The 26,826-nt window shown below is 33.5% G+C and overlaps 1 long non-coding RNA gene across 1 annotated transcript in view; it reads left to right on the forward strand.

The window, feature by feature from the left end:
* The window catches only part of LOC141483412 (uncharacterized), a 64,985-nt gene that overhangs the window by 13,599 nt on the left and 24,560 nt on the right, over positions 1–26,826 (forward strand). The window contains exon 2 of the long non-coding RNA XR_012466068.1: positions 4,385–4,581. This is a non-coding gene — a long non-coding RNA (uncharacterized lncRNA). The remainder of the gene's footprint in view (positions 1–4,384; positions 4,582–26,826) is intronic.

The raw sequence follows: 26,826 nt of genomic DNA on the forward strand, positions 1-26,826 counted from the left end.
TATAATAACCCTTAATCTTACTTGACAGAAAGCAGTCTCCGTTTTATTTTCCTTTTCTTTGTGAGGGTAATATTTCCGATACATAAACCCCTATCTTTGGCAAGCGACCAAATGGGGAAAAGATGGAGGGCTGAAAAGACTGCATCCCTCCGACGGCACCCTCTTTTACAATGTCTTCGATGTCGGCAGTCCTACGAAAATCTCGTGTGAATATAAATAATTCTGCGAAATCTGTAGAAAAACGACAGAAATGAAAAATGTTGTAATAGAACGATGTCAAAATATAATTTTTTATTAGTGATGCAAATTATTACAAAAGAAGCCTCACGAAATAGCTACCTTATACAATTCTATTTTTCAATATTAAATTCTACAAAAAGGATTTGAAGCTTCATATCTTCTATTAATTGTCTGCGAGCGCTTTCGACAGTTGGTAGTACTGTCATCATCTGGCACTCCTCAAACTGAACTGCTGAAGTGCAAAAATGAATACCTGAAATAACATAAATACTATCATTAAAACACATTCTTTGTGTGATTAAGCATAATTTCATCCTGAGGCAATTTATGTAGCAAAACAAAATCCTACCGAGAATGGGACAGTTTATAATGATGTATATACCATTTATCTAGTCAAAAATGTCTCCATTATTGTATCAAATATAGTTGGAATGAGTAAAATATGTTCTTAAGAAAAAATCTGGAAAGTGTATTTTTTTAGGAACGAAACACAAGCACTACAGGAAAATCCTTAAGGCGCTCTAAGAGCGGTGCCTGTGCGAAAGTAGCGATTTGGATTTGAATCGCTGGAGATAAAATCCATTTGGAATAACGTTCTCAGGTAGTTTATTTCTGACGTATCTGAAATGATGGTTGAATGTATATTTTTTGAACAAATAAAGGCTTCCGTCATTGAGAAATCTGTTTTCAGTATCAATTATTTGCTTTCCACTCAAATCATCAAAATGAGCACTGAATACAGTTGCTTCTGTTTAGATCTCTTCAACACTTCACTCTTTCGTGAATACAGTTTCGTAAATATTTTCATTATTTATGAAACTCATTTTGAGAAACTATTTGTATATTTGTTATAAGGAAATCAATATATAACAAATATCACTGTATTTTTTTGAATTTGGTGTTGCAGCAATTGAAAATTATGAAAAAAAAACATTTGATCAAATGCCAATATAAAATTGAGAATTGATATGTCCCATGTTTTTCGAAATATTGTTGTCACCAAAGTATCAAAGTAATAAAATTTATCAGCTACTTTTGGAAATATTGTACCTAAATATCACTTTTTTCATTCTGAGAAATACAATGGATTATATAGACAAGAAACTCACTTTCGCTTGAAATCTGACTTCGATTTCCTATTCGAATAATCTGAAAACCCCAAAATAACTTGAAATTGGGCGATTGGGCGATTATAGTGAAGGAGAAAAGGAGCTATTGCTAGTTGAAATAATGAAAAATTATTCAAAAATTATATTCCTATAACATTGAATCTATCTCATAAAAAATGAAAAAAAAGTGGTATTTTGAAACTTTTCATTAGTAATAAATCGACTTTATAGAATCATATTTGAATTGGTTTTATGAAATATTCATGTTGATATATTGTTTCTGTGAATTATACTAAAGGATGAAATTTCATCTTTTTTAAAAGGCTACGTCCGATGAGTACCAGATAGGGAAATACGTGTTACGGTACCGTTTTAAGTAAAAATGATTATATATTTCCCTATAATTCGTACATTCAAGCATTGAACGTGAACTATAAAACCATGTGAAAGCGCCCTGTTTCGCAACTATGTTTTCTCATCATTCTAATTCAACTGATTCAGTCTCAAAGACAACCCCCTCTTTGTCTGGAGTTTCCGGTAGACGACGAAGTAGGCAAACGCTCCCTCCTTCTGCCTAATAAGATTATTGTATCTGTGTGGAAATTAATTAAATTTTCCTCGATGATGTGAACCATCCACCAACATCTTCCCTTCATTGCACCCGTCAAGTGCACACTTACTTTGACAACAACAGACGCTGCTGACGTCTTAGGCCTGTTCACGATGTCGAATCGGACATTTGTAAATGTGAAAATACGTATTTTCATTTACGGAATTATATAACAAATATTTCATTGAAAACAGATTTTATGACTATTTCACTAGAACCACTATTAGAATATGTGATATAAGATAGAGAATACTTTCAGGTTGACATTTTTTTCTGTACGTCGAAAAAACGCATTCTTCCTGTTTTTAAAATGTTGGATAGTGACATAATGACATTTCCATAATACGTTGAATAATCATAACATAACCTGATGCATGTTTATATCTCGGACGGTACATATAAAATGTGATGAAAGTTTTGAATACAATGAACAGCGTCATATTAACATACTAAAAAGATGTAAAGGAAATGTAAAGATAGAAATTGTGAATAAAAGTCATTTTTTGTGGGGAAAAATCCAGTTTTTATCGACTTTCTTTGGCAGATTTTTAAGGCCGATGAAAAATTTTATTACTACAAAAATCATTCAATTACATTTGTTCATATTGTACACATATTATACACGACCTTCGAGAGAATGATCTTTACTGCACCTTGAAGCTACGACCCACCGGAGCGAACCCTAAACAACCAAGACCACAGACCTTTACAACATAAAATCGTAAATGTCTCACCGTTTGGAAAATGGGAAAGCTTGTATTGAAGAATATGTATTTAATTTTTACCAAATATTGACATTTCTCACGGAATTCATTGAAATTTGATACCACATACAGGGTGTTTCAAATTCGATCCTCACCATTGGGCTCTCGCAAACTATAAGAGATACAAAGATTGTTAAAGTAGGCAAAGTTGCGCATTTACCTGACTAACAATATGCCGTTGAGAAAGTTCTGAAATTTCGAGTATATCCGGAAATCCCCGGAAAAACAGAAATTTCGTTCAATGATTTTAATTTTTTTCTGGCTTTATATTTCGAAGGAATCGAAAATAAATTGCATTTTTACATTGGCACTTTTTCTCTGCTACATAATGGTGTTTTCAGATTTGCTATCCGACGTTTCGTCTTCCGACCACCATCATCAACTTTTTTTTCTTTTGGGCACATATGTCATGGATGACCTGCTAGATGTTGTGTAACAGGTTTTACTCTTGAACCTTTTTTATAAAAAAATGTGCAGATGATATTAATATAGCCATACTTGAAGATGGAATATCTAAGAATATTATGACCCCTAGATACCATTGAAACAGTAAATGGGTAAATGGGAACACTGGGTTCCTTTCCTTGCCACCAAGTTCATCAGAACTTGGTGGCAAGGAAAGGCGAATATCTTCCGTATTGATTGGTCTCGTCTTAATGGGGAATGTTCCTCAATTTGAGTTATTACAGCAAATGCAAGTTTGAACAAAATAAAGTTGAGTTTATTCCTGAGTTTTTCAAATTCACTTCGAAAAGTTTTCAAATCGATGTATCAAATGTTGGGTTTCAATATTTAAAGGGATTTGTTTTTAATCACATATTGTTATTTATTTATATAGAGGAAGATAGGTTAGGTGCACAAAATGTCATATGTCACAGAATATCTCAGAACTCGGAACATAAATAAACAGAACAGCACGCCTCTGAAATATGTCATCTTCGTTTGTTTCATACAGGTAACAGATTCATTGTCCTTTATTAGCTATAACCGATGTTGCCAAATGGTGAAATAAAAACGAATCCCTTTAAATGTTGAATGCATTATTTCATTCCTCTTTTTTGAAATAATTTTTCAAAGAAAAAGGTTGAAATGATAAGTTTAAAATGCGTTGTTTTAGAGCTCTTTTATGAAAACTACTTGATTTTCGTCAGGAGGAACATTCCCTATTCCCCATATGTATGATGAATAAAAATTATTGTTTGAAATTTCAAACACAAGTGTCTGAACATGTCTTTCACACACTTGCTGTAACATCAATCATCATGAAACTTCAAAAATAATCAGAAAGTAACTAATCATTTTCATTATCTTTGTTTGATAGGCAGAATTCATATTTGAAGTAATTTCAGTTTAGTCCCCCAAGTTAAAACACCCCTGTAACTTTTTAAAGTTATTTACCTACGGAAGTCTAAGAAACAAACAAAGACTTGAAAGAGAAAATACAAAGTTTGCATCAAAGTTTGCATGTTCATACCATTTCTAAATTTAAGATTTCATAACGAATAATTTACGCGGGGTAATCACCGTCATCACCGTAATCCCATGAATAATTTATGAATCATCCATGAAGTCGGTTGTTTTAAAATGTTTCAGCATCGTGAATTGTGTATATAATCTTTTTTCCTTTCAGTTGTTTGTTCTGAAGTCACGTTTTGTTGCAGAATGTGTCGAGGAAACACGAAAAAACATCATTTGAATATTGGGGAAGAGAAGATTGGTTGCTATTCCCATGGAAATATGTCGAACACAGAGAGTGGTTAATGGTATTGACATGCACCAGTTTTTGAAATATATATACTTAAAAATGCGAAAACCATTCGCTTAACACTCACTCATTCATCTCTGCTTCTCCGTATTGGTAAGCCTAGTAAGCTAAAATTTGGTATATAGGTGCTGCTTGGGTCTTAGATGTGCACTATGAAAAGATTTTCGAATATTCCAACTGAGGCGTCCCCCGTATGTGGTAAAAAGGGTGCAATTACATATGAACATCACTTTTTCGTCACTGTTTCTCCGTTTAAAATCTGTACTGTTTCGAATCTATTTTTCCGTTAACCAGCTGTCGCACCCCTACGAACGACAACCCTCCGAAGTCGAAACTTGTGCGAGCTAAGGACTAACGAGGTCTTACCTTTCAACATGTGATTCCTAACATGGGTTGGGCGCGTATACATATGAAAATTACCTTTTCACCACTGTTTCTCCGTAGCGCTATATTTTCGGAGGCTGAAATTTTGTATGTTAGTTCGTTTTATGTTTTAGATGTGCAATAATGAGGATTTTCAAATATTGTAACTGGAGGGCCAGCCGCGGAGGAAAAGGTTCATACCGGTATATTTTCGGAGGCTGAAGTTTTGTATTGTTTTATATTGTAAATCTGCGATAAGGAAATTTCATTGAAACAGGGGCGCCAGCCCCGTGGGAAAAAGGATCGTTCATAAATTATAGTTTCCTTTTCATCATTGTTTCTCCATTTTCGGTGGATAAAATGTTGTGTGTGGAATTGTTTCATGTCCCATAAGTACAATAAAAAAAATTCAAATATTCCAAGTGAGACGCCAGCCGTGGAGAAAGAAGACGGGTTCATAAAATTACCTTTAATATATATTTTATCTTATCTGTCCTCAATGTGATCAATATGGCCCCTTACAGCTTGTGATTTGAATGAATATTTTCGAAGATATCACATATTAAAGATGCAGGGACATAGCGGTTACGGCGGTACCGTTGAAGGCTAAAGAAAACATATTTGTATTGTCTACTGACAAAAAAAAGCTGTGAACGTTGTATATAAAGACATTCTGTAGCATATTCAGTATCAGCATTGCACCCGTGCGAAGCCGGGGCGGTTTGCTAGTTCAGAATAATGCTATATCCTACAGATGATAGTATATCTACTTCTTGTGAAGATGTTTCAATATACTTTATTTCAATGTAGTTCCTTTCCAAATGTTCACAAACGAAATAATATTTTAAATCTATATGTTTGACTCTTCGATTATTACCTGGATTTTCAACTAGTGCTTTACAACCTTGATTGTCTTCGAAATATTATGTTATAGGACTAACATTTATACTAAATTCTAACATAAGTTTCTTCAACCAAATACCTTCACATACCGCACTACATAATGCAACCAATTCGGCCTCAGTAGTTGAGACTGTTATACAATTTTTTTTTGGTTGCCCAATGTATTGTGTTCCCAAACAATTTGAATAGAATACCAGTAACTGATTTTCTATCAATAAAGTTATTTCACCAGTCTAAATCTACTTTTTAGATTTACATTACTAGCTCTCCTGAACTCCAATCCTATATTGTGAGTTTTACTTAAATATCTAAAAAAAATTCAAATACAACCAGATTTCACTAATGGCTTTATCCTGATACCTGCTGAAATAGTTCAAAGAGAAACAAATATCAGGTCGAGTCCTTAACATCAAATACATAATGCACCCTATCAACTGCCTTACAGGCTTGTCAGTCAAAACGTCATTTTTTGAAATAGATATTTTTTATTTCGGATCAATTGGTATATTTGAACCTTTACAATGACTCATTTTGAATTTTGTCAAAATCTTCAAATCTCAAATTGTATAAATTTAAAATTTTTTACATACATTTTTTTTATATTTCTTCGTACTAGTGTTATTATTACACTCATAAATATGTATATTAGGTTTCCTATTTCAATAAAGATTATTATTTTAGCCCATACAAGGATTTTTTCAACTTCAATACCTCTCCGTTATCAATTTTGAAACCTTTCGGTGGGTAAATATAAACTTCATTATCTAACTTTGCATTTAAAAAAGCAGTTTTGACATCTAACTGTTTGAAATGGTACCCAAATTGGTTTCCCACATTCAATAATACCTTGATTGTGGTCATTGTGGCTTCTGGTGAATATATCTCATCATAATCTAAAATCCCATCTTGTGCAAAACCCCTTACTACAAGTCTAGCCTTATATCTGTCTAACTCTTTTTCTTCTGTTGATAAATGGATATATACTCTATATCCATTTAGTGTCTATTATTTTAACATCCTTTGGCTTAGGTACTATTTCCCAAATATTATTTTTGTTTGTGGAATCTAATTCATTGTTCATGGCATTTTCCCATTTATATGTATCCTCCCTATCTTGTAAGTCATCGAAACTTTGAGGTAGATCATCTAAAAATCTCGTTGCATAAATCGCCATATATAATTCGTAATCGTTATATTTAGGGTGATGTTTTATTTGACGCTTGTTCTCTCTATTACTATCTTTAATTTCATTTAACTCATTTTAATACACGTTTTTCTCTACTTCTTTTTAATCAGTCTGAATAAAATCATCTGGCGCTCTTTCTTCTGAACCATTCTTTCGTGAAATATTTTCCTCAACTTTTAACTCTACTCTATTTTTGTACCCAAAATTGTTTTCATCAAACCTAACATCCCTAGATATTATAAGTTTTTGATGCTCTATATCCCACATTCTATACCCTGTTCTAGCAGAGCCTATCATTATACATTTGTTTACTTTTGAATCAAATTTATTTCTTACTTCTTTTCTAATATGACTAGAAGCTTTGCTTCCAAATATCCTGAAATTCTGTACATTTGGCTTTTAGTCAAACCAAATTTCTGCAGGTGTGCATTTCATTATATCTATTGGTCCCCTATTAATAACATAATTTGCATATAAAATTGCTTCTCCCCATAACATTTTTGGAAACCCTTATTCTACAATAATAGTTCTAGCTCTTTCTACCAGACTTCTATTTTTTCTTTCTGCTTTTCCATTTTGTTGGGGTGTGTATGGAACTGTATAATCTATAGTGACTCCATTTTCAGAAATGTACTCCTCCCCATTGTCACACCTCAGCTTTAATATTGTTAAACCAAACATTGACTTAGTCATCAAAAATTATTGTTCGAATTTGTTATATGCTTCTCCTTTTTCTTTAATTAAATACACAACAGTAAAATTTGAAAAATCGTCAATAAATGTGATGAAGTACTTACTTCCATCGTGAGCTAATGGTGTGATGGGACCACAAATGTCAGTATGAACAATTTCATGAGGCCGTCTACTTTTACACCTTGTTCCCAATGGATGAACATTTTCTATACCTTCTACCAATTTCCCTCTAATTTAGTTGTTGAAAAATTTAAATGACCAAATCTTTTGTGCCACTGTAGAAAATCATCATTTTCTAAATTAGTGTTCTGATATTCATGGTTGACAAGATCAAAATTTATTTCATATAAGCTATTTCTTTTTCCCGCTCCTATAATACCTGTATTATTTATGAGTTTTACCTTTCCATCTTCAAAAACTATTTTCATTTCTGACATTTCCATTTTTTTTACACTTAATGAGTTTTTTCTCAAATTAGGAACTTAAAGTGCATTTTTGATTGAACAGTTAATTTTTCTTTCGCCTACAGTACTTATTACATCAATATTTCCAACTGCAGTGGCAAATACATAATTGTTATTTTTGTCAATTGCAATTTTGATAGGATTTTCTAGCATTAAAATATCAGAAAATACAACTTCTATCATTCACTAAGTGGTCAATACACCCAAAGTCTATAAAACATGTAATACAATTTTGTTTACAAGCTGTTTACGATACCTCATTTATTGACTCATCATTTACTTCAACGGCCACATTACTGGATGGTTGCTGCTGCTGTTCCGAATAGTTACTTCTGCTTCCTCTAATATTTCTTCCTTGACCCCTTCCTCCTCTATTATTTCCTCTTGAAAAATGATATCTGCCTATGCCTCTCCCAGAAGCATTCCGGTATCCCTGATAACTCTGAAAACCTTGGTTCCCTTGGTAACCTCTATTTTGTAATGATCCTCTAGCTCTACATTCCCGCTTGAAATGTCCTTGTTTCCCACATCTGTAACATCCCCTTTCCATATAGAAATCTGCTTAGTTTATCATTGTTTCAGGGTGTCTTCTCCCCAGTTGCTTTTTCTCTTCCTCTCGTAATAATTTCTTCTTAATATTCTCATATGTTCATCACATGGAAGATTTTATATTACAGTTATCATTGTCTCATATGATTTGGGAAGTGCCATCACTAGATTACATATTACGTCTTTTTCATCAACCTCTACTCCTGCCCCTTTTAGCTGTCTTAATGTATCTTCAAAACTGATTAGGAAATTTTGTAATGATTCACCTTCTTTTAATTTCATTGTGAGCATTTTTCTCTTTAAATACAGTTGCCCTGGCAAACCTTTCTGCTGCAACTTGTCCTCAAGGACTTTCCACATCTGAAAAGCAGTATTTTTGTCTCTCAAAGTTTCTAAATGTGCATCTGAAACGCACTGGACAATTAAGGATTTAGCTTTGTTATTATTTTTCATGAAACTTTTCTTCTCCGGTTCACTCATTCTAGTTGTATCAGTTTCCTTCTCCACACAATCCTTCACCCCGTTTTCCCCCAGTATCATTTTCATTCTAAACTTCCAATTAAGGTAGTTGTCGTTGGATAGAACCTCAATATTATAGGATTTTCCTCATTGCGCCATGCTTCTTTCCTCATCTCTTGTAAGCTTGGGTTTTTTAATCCTTTTATTCTTCATGCATCCGCAATACTGGGCCCATAACCTTTTATGTTTTGTGAGTAATTCTACTAATTTTTCTTTCTTATTCATATATTTTAATAATAGGAAACTTATTACGTTTATAATTTTATTATACGACTGTTATAACCTCTCATTAACATGTCTAACTTACTTCTTCATTTTCGGCGTTGCCAACTATCTACTTTGTACTTAGAGAGTTTTTAGCGTTACATCCAACAATATTTCGTCGAACTCAAGACTAATCGTATTATAACTGAAAATTCTACAAAAATGAGCGTATACGAAACTTCATTCTAATAATTTTTATCAATAATTGGTGTAGTCAAATTCCGAATATGTGGTTTCACCATGAGGGAAAGTCTTGTTTGAATTTGATATAGAACATTATCCCCATCATGTTGTACTGACCACAATTAAAGTATTACAATGGAAATTAGGCCGAGAGACATATTTTCTGAAATTCAAAAATATCTATTTGTTTCTGACATTAACATGATATTGTCAAAAATTGAAATTTTGACAGATATTTCGTGCCATTGTTAAATATGACCCTGAAAGTTTCAAAAAAAATGTGAGAAATTCAGGAATGAGCTCAAGAAGCACCCTTCAAAACTTATTTTTGGCTTTTATAGCAATCTCATCAATTGTTTCATATGTAAATAACAAAACAACATCTTTTTTTCCCATATATATCATCTTAGAAGTAAGAAGGCTACCTTATATTTTTCAACTTCTTGATGATAATAGCCTCCACAATACCCAACTTTGTCACCATTCAACTTTCTTTGGAGATCTTATCGTTTCAAGATATCTGCATCTACTAAAATGTCACTCACACATAACCACTTCTTGAACATTCCTTTGATACGTTTTGGTGACAGGAAGCAGTCTCTATTACAAATCGTTGACCTTAAATTCAGGCCTATATTCGCATATGCCAATGCAGCTAGTATACATCGACTCCCTGTGTATTTATTTATCAAAGGCCGTGCGGTTCACATCCCCCAACGCTTCATCGTTATTAATCAAAAACTGGACTAAGATGGATCTAAAGTTAGTCGTAAGAGTTTAGTCGTGAGAAGACAAGACCGAGAGCTTTATTTGCTTTATGTTCAAATTAGTAACTAAACGAGAAAGCTTACGTGAGCTTTGGAGTTAGGAAGTTGCAAGTCAGTGGGACTATAAAGTATAGGAGGAACTCCGGTAAGCTACGCTTTATTACTCGGGGTATGAAGACTTGTCGAACTAATTTAACTTATTATCTATAGAATCATATGGAAATTTGTGACTAGTAAGACCTTATAATATCCTTCATCTGAACTAGCTGAAAAGATTGGCATTAGAAAATGTATCCAAAATATATTTGATTCGTTGATCAAGTGTAACATATTTTATCGATCAAAATTTGTTCCCTTTGGATACTTCATATAAATGTGCAGATCCAAAAAATGGAATAAAGTATGATCTGAAAGTGCACTACAGAAATGAAGGAACTGGCTGACGGAATACACTCGGGAATCATAAGAAACGAAAGAGCTGATGAGTAAGCTATAAATGAACTATTTCAATATTTAGAGATAAGACAATTTTTGGGATCACACGTGAGAATATCTGAGAAACACGTGAGAAATGATAAAACCATCTTAGAAAAGAACTGAATATATTTTCCAACAAAGCAGGGATTCGCTCAAAATAACATCCTACTGGGTTACCCAACGGGCTCCTCATATTCGAAGGATACCTGAACAAAGTAAGGCTGTGAAACGAAGACCTTAGATGACATTATGAAATTATGTCAAGTAGAATATGGTAAACATCCAACAAATGACTTGAATAAACTAGTAGGGAGAACAAATTTGTTGAAATGAAAGAAATGAATATATGAAAAACGGGATGATCTCACGGGGCTGCAGTAATTAGACTTAAATAGATAGCTTCCAAACAGTTTACAAAAGCTTCCAGATATTTAGATGGGAAACGGATAACTTACTTTTGAATGACATCTGCTACTACTCTCATGGTATAATTTCAGCAACTGCATTGAAAAACTAATGATGAATTCAGGCCTTCACAACTTCTGTCGTCTCCAATTTTACGACATTTTAGACTGTAACGCTGTTATTATTTACATTAAGATATCATTCTTGTAAGTGATAAAATATTAAGTGACCTAAATATCAACTACAGCTGAATTCAACGGTTTAATAAAATCATATGAAAAACTACATAGGTACGTATTTATGATGGTATATACAAAAACTGGTCTTCCTGATCGATCTTCATCTTTATATGATTTGACTTTTCGGCATGAAATTTCACACTGACAGGTCTAATGATTTTGTTTTAATAAGAATTCGGTCTAGGCAACTGGATATCAGCACATGCTTCACTTCCCTTTCTTTGTTGGAAGCATTGGAAATGAGTAAATTGTATAAAAAAACCCAAACTAAAAACCTTCCATGATCAACTAGAACTATGTGACTCTCTCCTTTTGAATTTGTGGATTTTGACAATTAATTTAGGATTCATTATTAGCTGGAAAAATCCACAAGTAGGTTTTTGGGATAAGTAGTTGCAGGCAACTGTCTGTATCAGTGTATATTTTTAAGGATGTCAAAACGCATCAGTTCACTTGAAAATGATTCAACAAGCCGAAACCGGTCGTAACGAATAAAAAACAGTATAAATCAAACAAAAGGTATTTTGTTAACTAGTTTAGTGATCTAATAATTTTTATGAAGAAATGTTGGTTGGGAACACGATCAATTTTTCCGTAAAAAGCAATTGTTTTCTTGCTGACGTTTCGAAGAAGAACTTGAATAAATTCGAAACGTCGGCAAGAAAACAATTGTTTTTTTAAGAAAAAGTTGATCTGCTTACCTTACCAACCTCTTTTCAGAAAATTTATTTTCTTTATTTTATATTCAATATGAATTTCTACAAAATAAATAGGTCATCAATCGAACAAAGGAAATTATTCCTGTGTTTCTAGAGTTTTTGGTATCATTCATATTGTGAAAAATTCATCCGTTTGGGTATTCCAAATCAAATTCAAGAACGTACCCAATGACCAAATTGATTTTTTAATACAAAAATGACAGTAAAATGTAGAATAGTGCTGAAGTTCAATTTACTTTTGGAAATTCAACAAAATAATTATCAAAGCCATTTACAAAATATTTCATTCATATTGATTGTGTGTCTCTTTGAAAAGAAGATAAGCTTTCTAATTCATCATTAGTTCTCACATTCACTCCTATCCAGAAAATGGCAGGTATTCATAAACAAATAAATTTTGACTGAAAATTTCAACAAGTATGTGGAAATGTTGAAACCGTTTTATTCATTTCCAAAATGATGTATTCTGTGCGGGTGGATCGAAAGTGTTTCTATATACCTAGAGTGCTTAGTAGTTTCAAGATTAGCATTTTAAATGCAATTTTCCAGATGGACCAACTGGTACCTTTTATGTGACAAGTTCTTTTGTATAATGCATCTGTCTGATAATGAATACGCTTACAGTGTGAAAAGTTTGAAAACGGATCTCATTAAATTCATCCTATCTTAAGTAAAACATAAATAAATCGTACTTGAGATACTGAATGGAAATTTTTCGAATGATAATGGACCATGGCACTTAAATTGAAAATTGTCTTTTTCACATACAAAAACCTAAATATTAATATTCGATAAGACAAATTAACACTGTTATAATGTTTGTTATGAAAGAATTATAAATACAAGAGAAAGTTTTTTGCTGATTTTCCACTACTTTTTATGCGAGAAGAAATTATTTACTATTTCAAAATCAGAGCTTCAAGTGATGCTTCCTGATTTTCCTTACAAACTCAAAGTGAGTTTTTAATTTGTGAAATTAGGTGCAAATCTAATAAAATATCTTACTTATTTTTCAGTTACGAGAATGGACGAAAACTAGCAAGTTGGTTCATATGCCCAAAAAAATATTGGCACCAGCTTTTTTCAGTTCTTGTGATTTCCTGAACCGAATGTATACAGATACTGGATGCTTGTTTTGATTCGTCATCCTACTATTTCTTTCATTCCAGAACCACTTCATTGTGAGATTTTCATATAGAATAATGAAAATAACTTTTGTCTAATTTCTACTGAGTTTATTATTTGTTACGACCGGTTTCGGTTTATTAGACCATTTTCAAGTAACTAATACATCAAGTCAAAATATCAATATTAAAGGTACCTGACCTCATCAGTGTATACTCAAGTACTTGTCTTAACTTGCTGTATTAGTTTTTTGAAAATGGTCTAATAAACCGAAAACAGTCGTAAAAAATAATAAATTTGAAATTAGACAAAACTTATTTTTTTTACTCTATATTCAATATGAACTTCTTCAGAATAAATAGGTCATCAATCGAACAAGGTGAAATTTTCACTAAACTGTTTTACAAAAACGTAATATGTGTTTTGCTATACAATAGCTTCTTTAAGCGTGTCTTAACATGTCTATGTATGGGCCGATTTCATCACATATCATTTGACTGATGGCAAAGTAAAAACGAAATCCTTTATTTATTGCAATCCACTTCCATCATTGACCATCTCGCAAACGCATTTTCAAGAAATGTTTTCGTTCTTACCCATATAATCATTGTTGTTTCCAATGATTTATTTCAGTAAATTCAGATGTTATCAACCTGTTATATATTTTTGAAGATTTGTGGTTTTTTCTTGATAGACTGCGGCATTTTCATCTAGAAACTTTCTTGTTTTTCTTCACATTTGGAACACCTATTTATTCATTGTATACTTCGAATTCAGCTCTCTTGATTTCTTTTTCATTCCATTCGAAACAGTAATCGGAATCTAGCTTGGCTATCAGTGAAACGTTGATCAATAGATTCCAGATAAAACACCAGTATTTACAGCATATCGATGAACTTTGGGGCTTGAGTTTATATTGAACTGAACAGTGTTGAACATCTGCTCACCACCCCTTCAATGTTTCTTTTTGTTGACAATATTTGCTATCATATTGGTTCAGGTCTAATTGTTTCAAGCACTAGTGTCCTAATCGGGTGGACACATTTTGTATACTCCTGAAATTTAAAATTTCTTTGTTTTCCTGAACGTTCTGAAGAATTTCTGGTGCTTGATCTCGTTAGTGGTGCTCCTGCCTCACATTGTTTATTGAAAGTCTTGGTTTGAAATGTTCAATACTTGAAATATTACTTGTCATTCTGAATTTTGAAACAGCTCAATATCAAGAAGACGTCTGACTCTGATGAAGTGCTCGTCATAGTACTCAAAAAGTACGCAAATGAACTCGCATCAGTATTTTGCAGACTTCTCAACCTGTCTTACAAGAAAGGGGTTATTCCTTCTTGTTGGAAGACTTCTCGCGTTCAGCCTATTCCCAAAAACAGCAAAAAATCTTTCAAATAACTATAGACCAGTCTCTTTGTTATCAGTGATATCAAAAATCATATTTGGAAGGCTTCAACATCTTGAGCGATCATCAATATGGCTTTCAGAAACAAAGATCAACAGGCGACCTTCTATCGTATGTCACCCATATTTGGAATACGCAATCGAGAAAGAGCTGTTGCGCTTGATATTTCTAAGGCCTTTGACCATGTGTGGCATGAGGGTTTGCTGACCAAACTTAGATGCTATGACTTGTCGGATCATTTTTGTGTATGGCTCTTCAGTTTTATGAAAGAACGTTCCCTGCAAGTGGCTGTCGATGGATATCTTTCGCATACTTTCACCATCAACGCTGGTGTTCCCCAGGGATCCATATCGTCTCCAACTCTCTTTTCATTGTATATCAACGACTTATTGAAGAAAACCAAAAATCCAATATATTGCTTTGCTGATGACAGCACACCTGTCTCGTCATTGCATTTGGATACCAGGACATCGGCTACGGAGGCACATCTTCACCGACAACAGGAGGTTGCATATCTTAAAGAGGATCTAGAAGTAATTTCGAATTGGGGTGAAAGTAATCATGTTCAATTCAATGCCATAGAAACCCAGGCATCGGTTTTATCCAAGAAGATAAATGTCTCCGAACCGGATAAAATAATGTCAGATCAGATAATTCCGCTTTCCGCTTCGATAAGTTTGGTTGGGATTGAAATGGAGACCAATATGTTTTGGCACAATCATTTCGCTGGAATTGCAGAAGTTGCTTCCCAAAAGCTTGGAACAGTGTTTCAAGCCAGAAAACTGTACACACCTCAGCAATTCTTGATGCTTTAAAAAACTCAGATCAGACCTACTTTGGAGTATTGTTCTCATATATGGAGCTCCGCCCCCAAATATACCCTGAAGTTGCTGTATTCCATCCAGAAAAGAGCCATCCTCCTGATTGGAGACGCGAACATTACGTGCAACCTTAATAGCCTGGAACATCGAAGAGAGGTTTGAGATTTGTCTCTCTTCTATAGATACTTTCACGGAAGGTGTTCAAGTGACTTGACACATTTGATTCTATCAGTACCGGTATATATCAAAAATATGCGACGGACTGTGGCTGCTCATCGTTTTGAGGTTGAACTCAGCACACCTCAAATTTCACTGTTTAAGAACTCTTGATTTTGAGAACTGCGTTTATGCGGAATAAACTTCCTGAGAACGTTTTTCCGAATGGATTTAATCTCCAGCGATTCAAATCCATTGTGAATCGCTACTTCCACACAGGCACTCTGAGAACGCCTTAAGGATTTTCCTGTAGTGCTTGTGTTTTGTCCTTAAAAAAAATTGCATTCCAGAAATTAATATTCTTTAACTCACACCTAATCTTGGAGCCCTGGCATAAAATAACTGAAAGTACTGTAACTGAATATTGTTGCAGATAGGAAGCATACATTTATAAATCGTGACTCACGGTCGATGGTAGGTTAGACGTTTCTGGAAAACGCAAAGCATGATTTTTCTGAAAATTTCACCTCTCACATTTCCTTACCTGTTCTATCGATCTGAAATATTTTCAGCATTGCGGCGTTGCCACTTCCATCAAAAAGTCCTAGCAACTTTATTTTTTTGAATAGAACACCCCGTATATTAATACATTTTTGGAATCGCTCTGGTATTTTAATACTTTCTTGTTGATAATGTCCTATACCTATCTCTATCTGTTTTCGAGATTAAAAATAAATTGTGCTAAATATTATGGTCCAAAACATAGCCTCAATTGAAATTAAGTACATCAGTACTCTCAATTCATGAAAAGTTGATATTCTGATGATAGTTTGGACAAAATCGAAATATTCAAATAACACCAAGAAATCGACTCCATATCATACAGGGCGTGCTAAAATTCCTATTATATCCATTGTGCATAAAAGTAGTCAAAAGTTCATTTTTTCAAATGAAACACCCTGTATATCACTCGGTAAATTGAAAGATGGTGAAAATGCATGTCCCTATACCTAAATCGTCAAGTTTTCTCTAAAAAGTCGCTTCTTCTAGAAACATTATTTTTTTTTAAGATTTTGGATTTAGGTAGCAGTGGAATTATCAAGCTTATAGCAGTTCGGTCACTTTTATAAGTAATTTACAGAGAGCTATCGACGGTGTTTCAAATCATCTACCAAAATGAATGCAAATATCGATTATTCAAACGAAGTTCTCAAGAAATTATTTATTATACACATAAACAAAGTGATCAAATCATTGTCAGAACGTGTAAAAAATTCAACCAAATGTATCCTGAATTAACACCAATGAACGAGAGAAAGTTTGTAAGGTTACAAAATAATTTCCTTAACTATGGCTCAAAGTTTCCAGCGAACAACTGTACCAAATATCAGTCATTTCTAGGTAAAAAGTAACATTTTGTGGGCTAAAACATGTGAAAGTTCAGACAATAACAGAATAGGATGATTCAAAATAACAAAATTGTAAACAAAATATCACATTTTCACAATAAATGCTGAAAATGTTGTCCATTACATTCTTAACACTTTAAAATATTTTTTTGTACGCGACTTGTGGTTGCTTTTTCAATTTCCTAGGGATTCAGATCTTCAATACTCCGCACTATTCGCCGTCGCAATTCTTCTTTGGTAGGCACTGGAGTACTGTATACCCTTTCTTTCATAACACCGTATGAAAAAAGTCAAGTGGCATGAGATCGGGTGATCTCGGTGGCCAATCCCACGACCCTAAACGCTTAAACCAACGATCGTCGAAGAGTTCGTCAAGTTTCCTGGAAACTTCCTGGGTGGAATGAGCTGGCGCTCTGTCCAGTTGAAACCACGAATTCCTATATTCCTCTAAAGGCAAATTTTCAAGAAAATCGATTACAGTCGTCCTTAATATTTGGAGATATCTCTCTGCATTCAGTGTGTCTTCATAAATAAAAAAGCTAATTTTATTGTTCTTCAGAATACAGAAAACAGATCAGCCTAAAAATGTTTATTCCTTCTATTGAAAATACCATCCCTCGTAAATTTTGATTCGTCGCCTCAAATCATTTTTGACAAAAATTCCCGATCTTTCTGTGTATGAATCAAAAGGGATTCAAAAAAATGCATTCTACGTTCGAAGTCTTCTGCTTTTAGAGCTTGAACTTTGGTAAATTTATACGGATGCATTCAGTGATTTTTCAAAATTCGTTGTACTGAAGCATGTGATACACCTAAATCTTTTTCTGCACTGCGAAGGACAGCTTCTGGATATGCATAAAAATATGCCAAAACGTTAACAGTATTGTCCTCATTTGAAGTAACAGGTTTTGGTAATGTTGAAGGCGCTTTTAACATGGAGCCATAGTTAAGGAAATTATTTTGTAATCTTACAAAAAATCATTTAGAAAAGTTCACACATGCAGTTGGTGCTATTGGTAATATTAAATCCCTGTGAAGTTACTGACGATGACGAAGTAGTATTCAGTCCAACTGTAGAAAGTCCTCCATGACTAACCAATAATCCTCCTTAAAATAACGTGAGTTGGCGTATGTAGTTGTAACATATGCCTTGTAATCCAAAGATCGTGTGTTCAAATCCCATGGACCCTATAATTTTTTTCATTATCAGCAGTAACGTTATACAAATTAAAAATTTGTTAAAAGTGATTTTATTTTGCTCGTGAGTTTGCTCCACTTGCTGACGCTCGTTTTGCAATAATCCCCACTCACAAAATAAAATGCCACTTTCAACACTTGTAGGTAAAACGTGAATAACTATTTTTCCACAAAAACGGCTTTATTAAGAAAACTTGACGATTTAGGTGTAGGGAAATATCATTTTTCACCATCTTTTAATTTATCGAGTAATATACAGGGGGTTTCATTTGAAAAAATGAACTTTCGACTACTTTTATGCACAATGGAAATAATAGTAATTTTAGCACGCCCTGTATGATATGGAGTCGATTTCTTGGTGTAATTGGAATATATAGAGTTTGTCCAAACTATCATCAAAATATTAACTTTTCATGAATTGAGAGTACTGATGTACTTAATTTCAATTAAGGCTATGTTTTGGACCATATTTAGCACAATTTATTTTTTATTTCGAAAACAGATAGAGATAGGTATAGGACATTATTAACAAAAATGTACTAAAATGCGATTCCAAAAATGTATTAATATACGGGGTGTTCCATTTAAAAAAATATATTTACTAGGACTTTTTGATAGAAGTGGCAACGCCGCAATGCTGAAAATATTTTAGATCGATAGAACAGGTAAGGAAATGTGAGAGGTGAAATTTTCAGAAAAATCATGCTTTGCGTTTTCCAGAAACGTCTAACCTACCATCGACCGTGAGTCACGCTGTATATGGATATTGAAAGTGTCAAACAATTCCACATTTATGCAAACAGAGATTCAAATTAGATTCGATTAGATAAGATTAAACAGTATTAGGTCAAATTATTAATTGATTGCATTTAAAGTTGACTAATTTCAATTACTTCCATGTTTCACTGAAGCTGTTTTGAGTATTTGGTTGTGATAGTTCAGTGTTTCAATCATTTCAAAGAAATATTACCTACTATCTGTTGATATAGAGATTTTCCTTTGTGTCGGTTAGTTTAGTGTGTTTCTATTCTCAAATTGTTTTTTTTTGTTATCCATAAATAAATGGCGTAATATTTTCCTTAGTTAAAAGTGAAAACTCTTTATTTTCGACTAACAATAGGTATCGAGTATATTACATAACAATTACAAAAAAATTGTTGAAATCGGTTCTTAAAATATAAAGCTCCGGATATTGGCTGCCCTTCTTGAAAATTTGATGATTATGAAGAAAAATGAAAATATTATTTTTAAGGTAACTCCGACATTGTACAGCAACGAACGTAATAATTTTGAAATATACGAAATAATTATTTTTTGGTAATAAGCAAAATTCCACAAACAGTGATTTGGCGTTCTGTTGTAATGATACTTTCCATTTTCTCGTCTGGTCGGAGAGGAAATAACGATCAGGTCTTTGGTAGAGGGGTCGGTAACTCGCGTGATTATGACTGGAGCTAATCCAAGTTGAAATCTCTTGCAAACCGATTCAAACAGTCATGTCGAGGAGTGCCATGAATAAATTACTGCTCCGACCGGGCGCAGAACGAGATGGGAGTCTTGTGGATTATTGGGGTCCTTACAATGTCCTTGGGGAACACTTTCCGGCCGCGTCTTACAACGCGCCGTTATCTCTAATAATTATCTGGAAGTTGTTCGGTATAAACTGCTCTACATATCAATGTGGAACGTTTCATCTGTGATGTAAAAACTGCCCAGTCATGAGCAACTATCTATTTCGAATCAAAAACAATAATTTTATGAAGACAAAACACTTTTAGGGAGACATTCATTATTTTTGAATTTTTCAAAAGAATATTAGTGAATTTGTATCACATTTCATTTATTTTTATCAGTTTGGACTTCCATTGTCTGATATGATTCTACTATGATTCGAAATCTATAAAAGAACAAATGAAAATGAGGACTTGTTAGGAATCACACATTTAAAGGTAAGACCTCGTTAGTCCTTAGCTCGCACAAGTTTCGACTTCAGAGGGTTGTCGTTCGTAGGGTTGCCAATAGCTGGTTAACGGAAAAAACATATTTAAAACATATTTTTTCAATAGCTAAAAAATTAATTATATTAAACAATAAATTGTGACATAAAATAATAAATGACTACAGGGTAGAATCAAAATGAACAATAATTAAAAAAAAATCAAAGCAGGATACTTCAGAACGTTTTGATTGTTAGTATCCACAATCGTCTTCGGCTGATGATAGTCATCAGGTGACGCGGTGGACATCCTACTAAATCATTGGTTCACTCTGTCTGAAATGACCTTTCCTGTACTGACGAGGAGCAAGTACTCCTCAACCGGTCTATCGGTGGTCGTTCCGACCAAATGTAATAAATTTCTGCTTTTCATGTGTTCGGATAGGTTTCCGCAGTTAGTAGTATGGTGCCGTTGAGTTCGGGTTGAACCGCGTCGATGTTTCGGCTCCGAGTTTGAAGCCATTTTCAAGAAATTAATGTGATTTGATGCCGAGGCCTCAATCTGCCTACTATACTATATTTGACGGCACCAATTTCGCAATATTTGGTTTCCTCATTTTTGTTGAATGTATAGTAAATTGTCGTATAGTTCGTGTCCTGATGTTTTACATAGGTATAATTGAAAAAGCATTTGAAGCACGCATGAAAAACCAAATAAATGGTTTACAGAATGAAACAATGAATTCAACGCATTCTACTAGTCTCACCTCAGAATAATTCCAAACATTTAATTTCCAGAATTAATTTGTGAAACCTAACCTTTATTGACCAGATTTTACCTGTTCATACCTGTTTTTACAAGTATATTGAGAATCGTATCTAGCCCAGGATTAGAACGTCGGTAATAGCTGATGTTTTAAGAGTATACATTTTTTATAATTTTGTAGCAATTTGCAGTCCTGTTTGAGAAAGCTATTGAATAGCGAATTACATGGTCAGTCCTGGATTAAAATTTCCATTTTAGACATTTTCATTGTAATGGAACTGTCAGTGCTTTATTTGATCCTCGTGAATAAGTTTCTGTTTACCAACATATTTAGTATTCCATTATCCACCAGTTAGGTACTCCACGAAAAATTTTCCGGGGTCTCTAAGAGAATTATTGAATTCAAGGAAGAGTGAAGGTCTTACTTTTCCACTTTGGATGCTGTACAAATTTTTGACCATGAAATGAAGAAGGAGTATGAAGAAGGAGCAGTGAAAGACAAAAAGATTTTTCACCAGAAACTATTTTGTCCTGAAACAATAACCCTTTCAATTTGAAGAATAAATAGTAGTTATTTGGAAATTCATTCATTCTAATACAAATAGTGAACTCAATCCGTCTACGTTCTCACTATTTCAACTCAACATCTCCACTATGTCAATTCATCAGCATTTCCACAATTTCGAATCCATAGTGGAAAAAATAGCTTGAAAGGGCTAGTAAAGCGGCAGCCAGTGTATTCCTACAGAATAACTTCGAGTTCGGCTTTGTAGACTTGTGAGAACACAGATACGGCGAGATAGCATCACGTAGCGTTTATTGTCGTTCTGGTTGCTCCATTATCAGCCAACTCAGGGTAGCATCTTGATGGGCACTTGAGGCTAAAACGATCAAGATTACGTTCTGAACAGATTATCACAATGAAAATGGAAGATTAGATGTGCATATATTTTTCACATCATATATTATTTACGTTCTTTAATAATTTATCTGGAAAACGGGGTCGAAGAGGATACCAAAAAACTACCATATACAATTGTTAAAACCATTAATGGTCAAGAAATTGAATATTACATCACAATAAAATTATTTTTCCATAGTTTCAGAAAGAGAAAAAATCACATACTTACAATATGGAATACGACTAAATAAATACACTTATTGATAAAATATAAAATTCATTCATTGCGTAAAACAGTGTTAATTAAAAAAAATCTCAAATCTATGCAGTGTTGATCTCTTCTCAGATGAATTATTGGAAACTTGTTCCCAATGTCGCTTCTAGAGATTTATAGTTCATTTCGAATATGATCAGTATTCATAAGGTTAGTAATATCTGAACTGAACTGAACTGAAATTTGTTTTTTCAGAAATATAGAAACTTCTAATACATATATTTGAAATGCCACAAATTATCGAATGTAGATAGACCACAGAGATATATTCTGTACCATAGGCTTTCGGGATTCAACCTAAGCAAAATACATGCTTAGCAGCTGTTTTTTGAGAATTTTGCTAAGGTTCCCAAACAAACTGTAAAGGGGGAAAATTTGGATATGACTGCCCCACTTTTGAATCTCAAAATTTGCTTTCATTATGATTGCACATCATGTCATAATTTATAATGAAATTACTGACATTGTGAAGCATGTAGTTTTCTACTGTAATGAAATGATTTTTCACTTTCTTATGATGAGATGAGGGCGAACTCATCGCCGTATAGTGTAGCCGTGTAGTCATTACAAATACTATTTACAATGCTAAGGTATTGCTGACATAAAGTATGAGGGAAAAAATCCGATAATTTTCAATGAATCAATTTGCTTCATACGTTTTTAGGATATTAGATTTGTTACTTTGGTTTATGAGCAGATTTATCGATCCATTTGCAAAACAATTTACAATTTCTGGGGGGGTCCGTCATTTTGTTATCTTTTTCATTTTTATACTGATATCATTCTGAAGTGTTGCCACGGTTTTGTTTTTCAGTAATTTTATTGACATCTAAGCAGAATTCATGTGGTTATCTGAATGTATGGATTCATTTTAATAATGCTGTTTTTTGTTTGAGTATAAGTGGCTCTTAGATCTGGATGAGTTTTTGATCTTAATTAAAGATCTTTCTGTTTGACTCATAGATTTTATATCTTTACTGAGGAAAACAAACTTTTCGTTTTGGGTTTACTTTATAACTTTCTCGTGGACAACCACTCTTCCTCAGAACTTTTGTTTGAAGTTTTCAATACTACACTCAATGAATAATGTTTTTCATTTGAATATATGCTCATCTTCTGGAAATATATTACCGTTCAAGATGTTCATAGATGTTCTCCATTTTCACTTGATTGATTAACGTACACATTATCTCAGTCGCTCTCTTGTCCACTTTACGATTATACACGGTGTTAAATCATAATTTACAAATATGCGCTACAGCTCTTTATATTTGTTGCTTTGATATTTTTTATAATTTTTTTATGTATAATTCTTCCCCGAAAAAAACATTGTTCGGTATCCTGAGTTACTAACTCAAAAATGTCTAGAATTGTCCTTTAGACAGAATTTCAAGTACCTAATCATACTATAGCATATTGAATAATCACCCGGACTTAATAGGTAATTGGAACACATTAAGACTAGTTTTGAGAGTGGTGAAAAGATATCGCTAACTGTATACCTACAACTGTGTATTCAAGACAAATTTAACATTTTTTTGGTTTATTGTATCAAGATCTGTACGTATTCCATTAACATATCAATAATAATAACAACGTTTATAGTACATGATGGCATCATAAATAAACAGTTCAAACTTTGTGACTGCAAAAATGCGAGATTTTTCTCGTATATTTGCACAATGATTCAATCACCAAATTTTATTGAAGAAAACTATAATTTATTGGATTCCGTGGAGGAATCCAGAGGAGATTTCAAAATCAGTTGTATGGAAGATATGGCGAACAAATATTCGAAACACATATCACTTGTACACGTTACAGTAAAGCTCTTTTCTCGGTTCATCCTTATTTTCGACTAATACCAATAGTTCTGTATTATCTCTGAGTCTGGAAAAAATATTATTAGCCCTATAAAAAATTATTGAATTCATGCAGTTAAATCTGTCAAAATTATCTGACTTATTCCGAAAACATTAACTATTTAGGATTATTTACTGATTGTAAGTACTCATGAGAAATGATAATAATAGCATATAGAAATTATGAGACATGATAGGGATTTATTTCTAGAGACTCCAGCAAGCAAGCGGATGATTCGATTGCAACAACAACCATAGAAAGAGCAAATCTACTAGCTGAACAATCTGTGTTCCACTCCACAGTCGGTTTTCTAGGAAAGGCACCACCCACTATTCCCACACTAGAATCCACAATGCGAGAAATTACTATTGGACAACGTCTAGTCAAGCGAATTTTGAAACAGCTTAATATCAACAAGGCATCTGGTCCTGATGAAGTGCCTGTTATCGTACTTGAAACTCATCAACTTACTTTTCAACCTGTCTTGGAGACAATATGGATCCCCAGGGAGTACCCTGGAGTTGCTGGATTCCATCCAGAAAAGAGCCATCCGCCTGATTGGAGACTGGAATATCACTGGCACCTTTGATAGTCTGGAACATGGAAGAAAGGTTGGACATTTGTCATTCTTCAATAGATAGGTGTTCAAGTGACTTGGCACATTTGATTCCACCAAGAGCGGTACATATCAGAAATAAATACGCACGGACTGTGGCTGCTATTCGTTTCGAGGTTTAACTTAGTACACCCCGAACTTTACTGTTCAAGAACTCTCTCATTTAGAGGACTGCGTGTATGAGAATATTTTTCCAAATGATTTTAATCTCCAGCGAATCAAATCCAACGTGAATTGCTACTTTCGCACAGGCACTGCTCTTAGAGCGCCTCAAAGATTTTTTCGTAGTGCTTCTGTCCTTGAAAAAAGTTCAAGTTCTGTCCTTCAGCTTCTACATGGAGAGTGTCGTACATAGTGTTGAAATCGTGATCATTCTCTAAGAGGTGGCACGCATAGATGGAATTGGTCTTAAGACCTTAAGAAGACCTTGAGGAGACAAATATATTCCACAATATATTTCCAATACGCGAAAATACAATCTATACTGTGAAAATTTGTAATTATTATCATAAACGAACATTTTATAACTCTGATCATTAGTATGGTCATGTCATGATCTAGCAAGTTTCCTAATTCATTTTCTGTTTTTTACATCAGTAAAAAGTGATCGATTAATGGCATTCACAATCATAATTTTTTTTGGCTGTCTACATTAATTGTGGATCTTAATGTAAAACTTCCTGTGCACTTGATGATTTCATGTGATACTTATTGGTCGTCTTTTACAAATGCTAGTACTAGATATACAAAAAATCTATGTCATATCCAACTTCTGTAAAAATATATTCGACCCATTTTATTGCTTTACATACTTCGACTGTTATTATACCCAATTTTAAAATTTGAAAGCCCAATTCATTTCGAAAATTTCATTTGCACTGAAATGTTTTTAACTTGTGTATTTCAAATTTGCTTGTGTGAGGATTCAAATTATGGTTTGAAATAATTATTGTTTAAGAAAATCTGATCTACATTGTGAATTTAATTGGTAGTAACCGTTCCTAGCAAAATGCAAACATGATTCTATCAAGATTATATCACACGACATTTCAACTAATAAGAACTCATCTAAATCCTACTACATTCTATGCTTCCATTTTTTCATTATTCTCACCCCTAAAGAAGGTCCAACCCCTCTATTCATTACAATGTATACCTAATAGGACGTTTTGAATTTCAGAAAGCAATTTCTGAGTAGGCAATGATGTGAAAGATGCACAGAATGGCGGTTACGACTTTGAGGAATGCTCTTATGTTGTTGCACCATCTTAGACAATCAGATACAGGGGTGGATTAATTCATGTTTGACATCAAATTTCCTTGTTATTTTCTAATGACCTATTACCAACTACAAATACTATATGAAGACAAATATCAAATAGAAACAAACGTTATGAGTATTGAGTCAGTATATTATGTAGTATTAAAATTCAGTTAAAGAACACGGTTAAGTGAACTTGATAACTGCTGAAAAGCCAAGAACAGTTTTTGAAGGACTATAAGAATAAATCCAGGCAAATGAATCCAATATATTCAGTTTATCCACTGATACACTTTTTCGAGCGAGATGAAGGTTTTTAACCTATAGTAATATGAAAATATTTCAATTCAGGTAGTAGTCATAGATAATTTCGATAAAACTTCTTATAACTCTGAAAGTAACATAACTTTTTTTTTCTGTTCATACTTGTCATGTGTAGTTTATGAAAAGAAGTAACTTTCACATACAAACTGAAAGGAAAAACCTTTTGGAAACAACTACTTTCATAGAAACATTGGATTACACAAAAAAATACCTGTCAAACATCTACTAGTATATGAACATCAAATTAACAAAAAATAATTTTTTCTATTCAGTATATGAAAAAGGTGAGATAAATATGTATTTTAGAACCTGAGAAATTCAACTATGGGAATTTTTGAAAAGGGCTAACTCAACCAACGGATCTGGTTGAGTTGGCCTTGAGTGGATCACACATTCGGTCCACCGCTATGTGGAACGGTGGTTCAAGCCATAAGGCAAGATGATAGTTTTCCACTGCTCATCGTGTAACCTGTGCTATGAATCACACGTTGAAAGGCAAGACTTTGTTGAACCCCAATCCGCAGGGGTTTTTTCGTGTGAGGGTTATCGT

The sequence above is a fragment of the Leptinotarsa decemlineata genome, unplaced genomic scaffold (genome assembly GCF_025532065.1).
Source record: "Leptinotarsa decemlineata unplaced genomic scaffold, Ldec_3_MD MMD2_tig00003348_RagTag_RagTag, whole genome shotgun sequence".
In the NCBI taxonomy this organism is placed as follows: domain Eukaryota; kingdom Metazoa; phylum Arthropoda; class Insecta; order Coleoptera; family Chrysomelidae; genus Leptinotarsa; species Leptinotarsa decemlineata.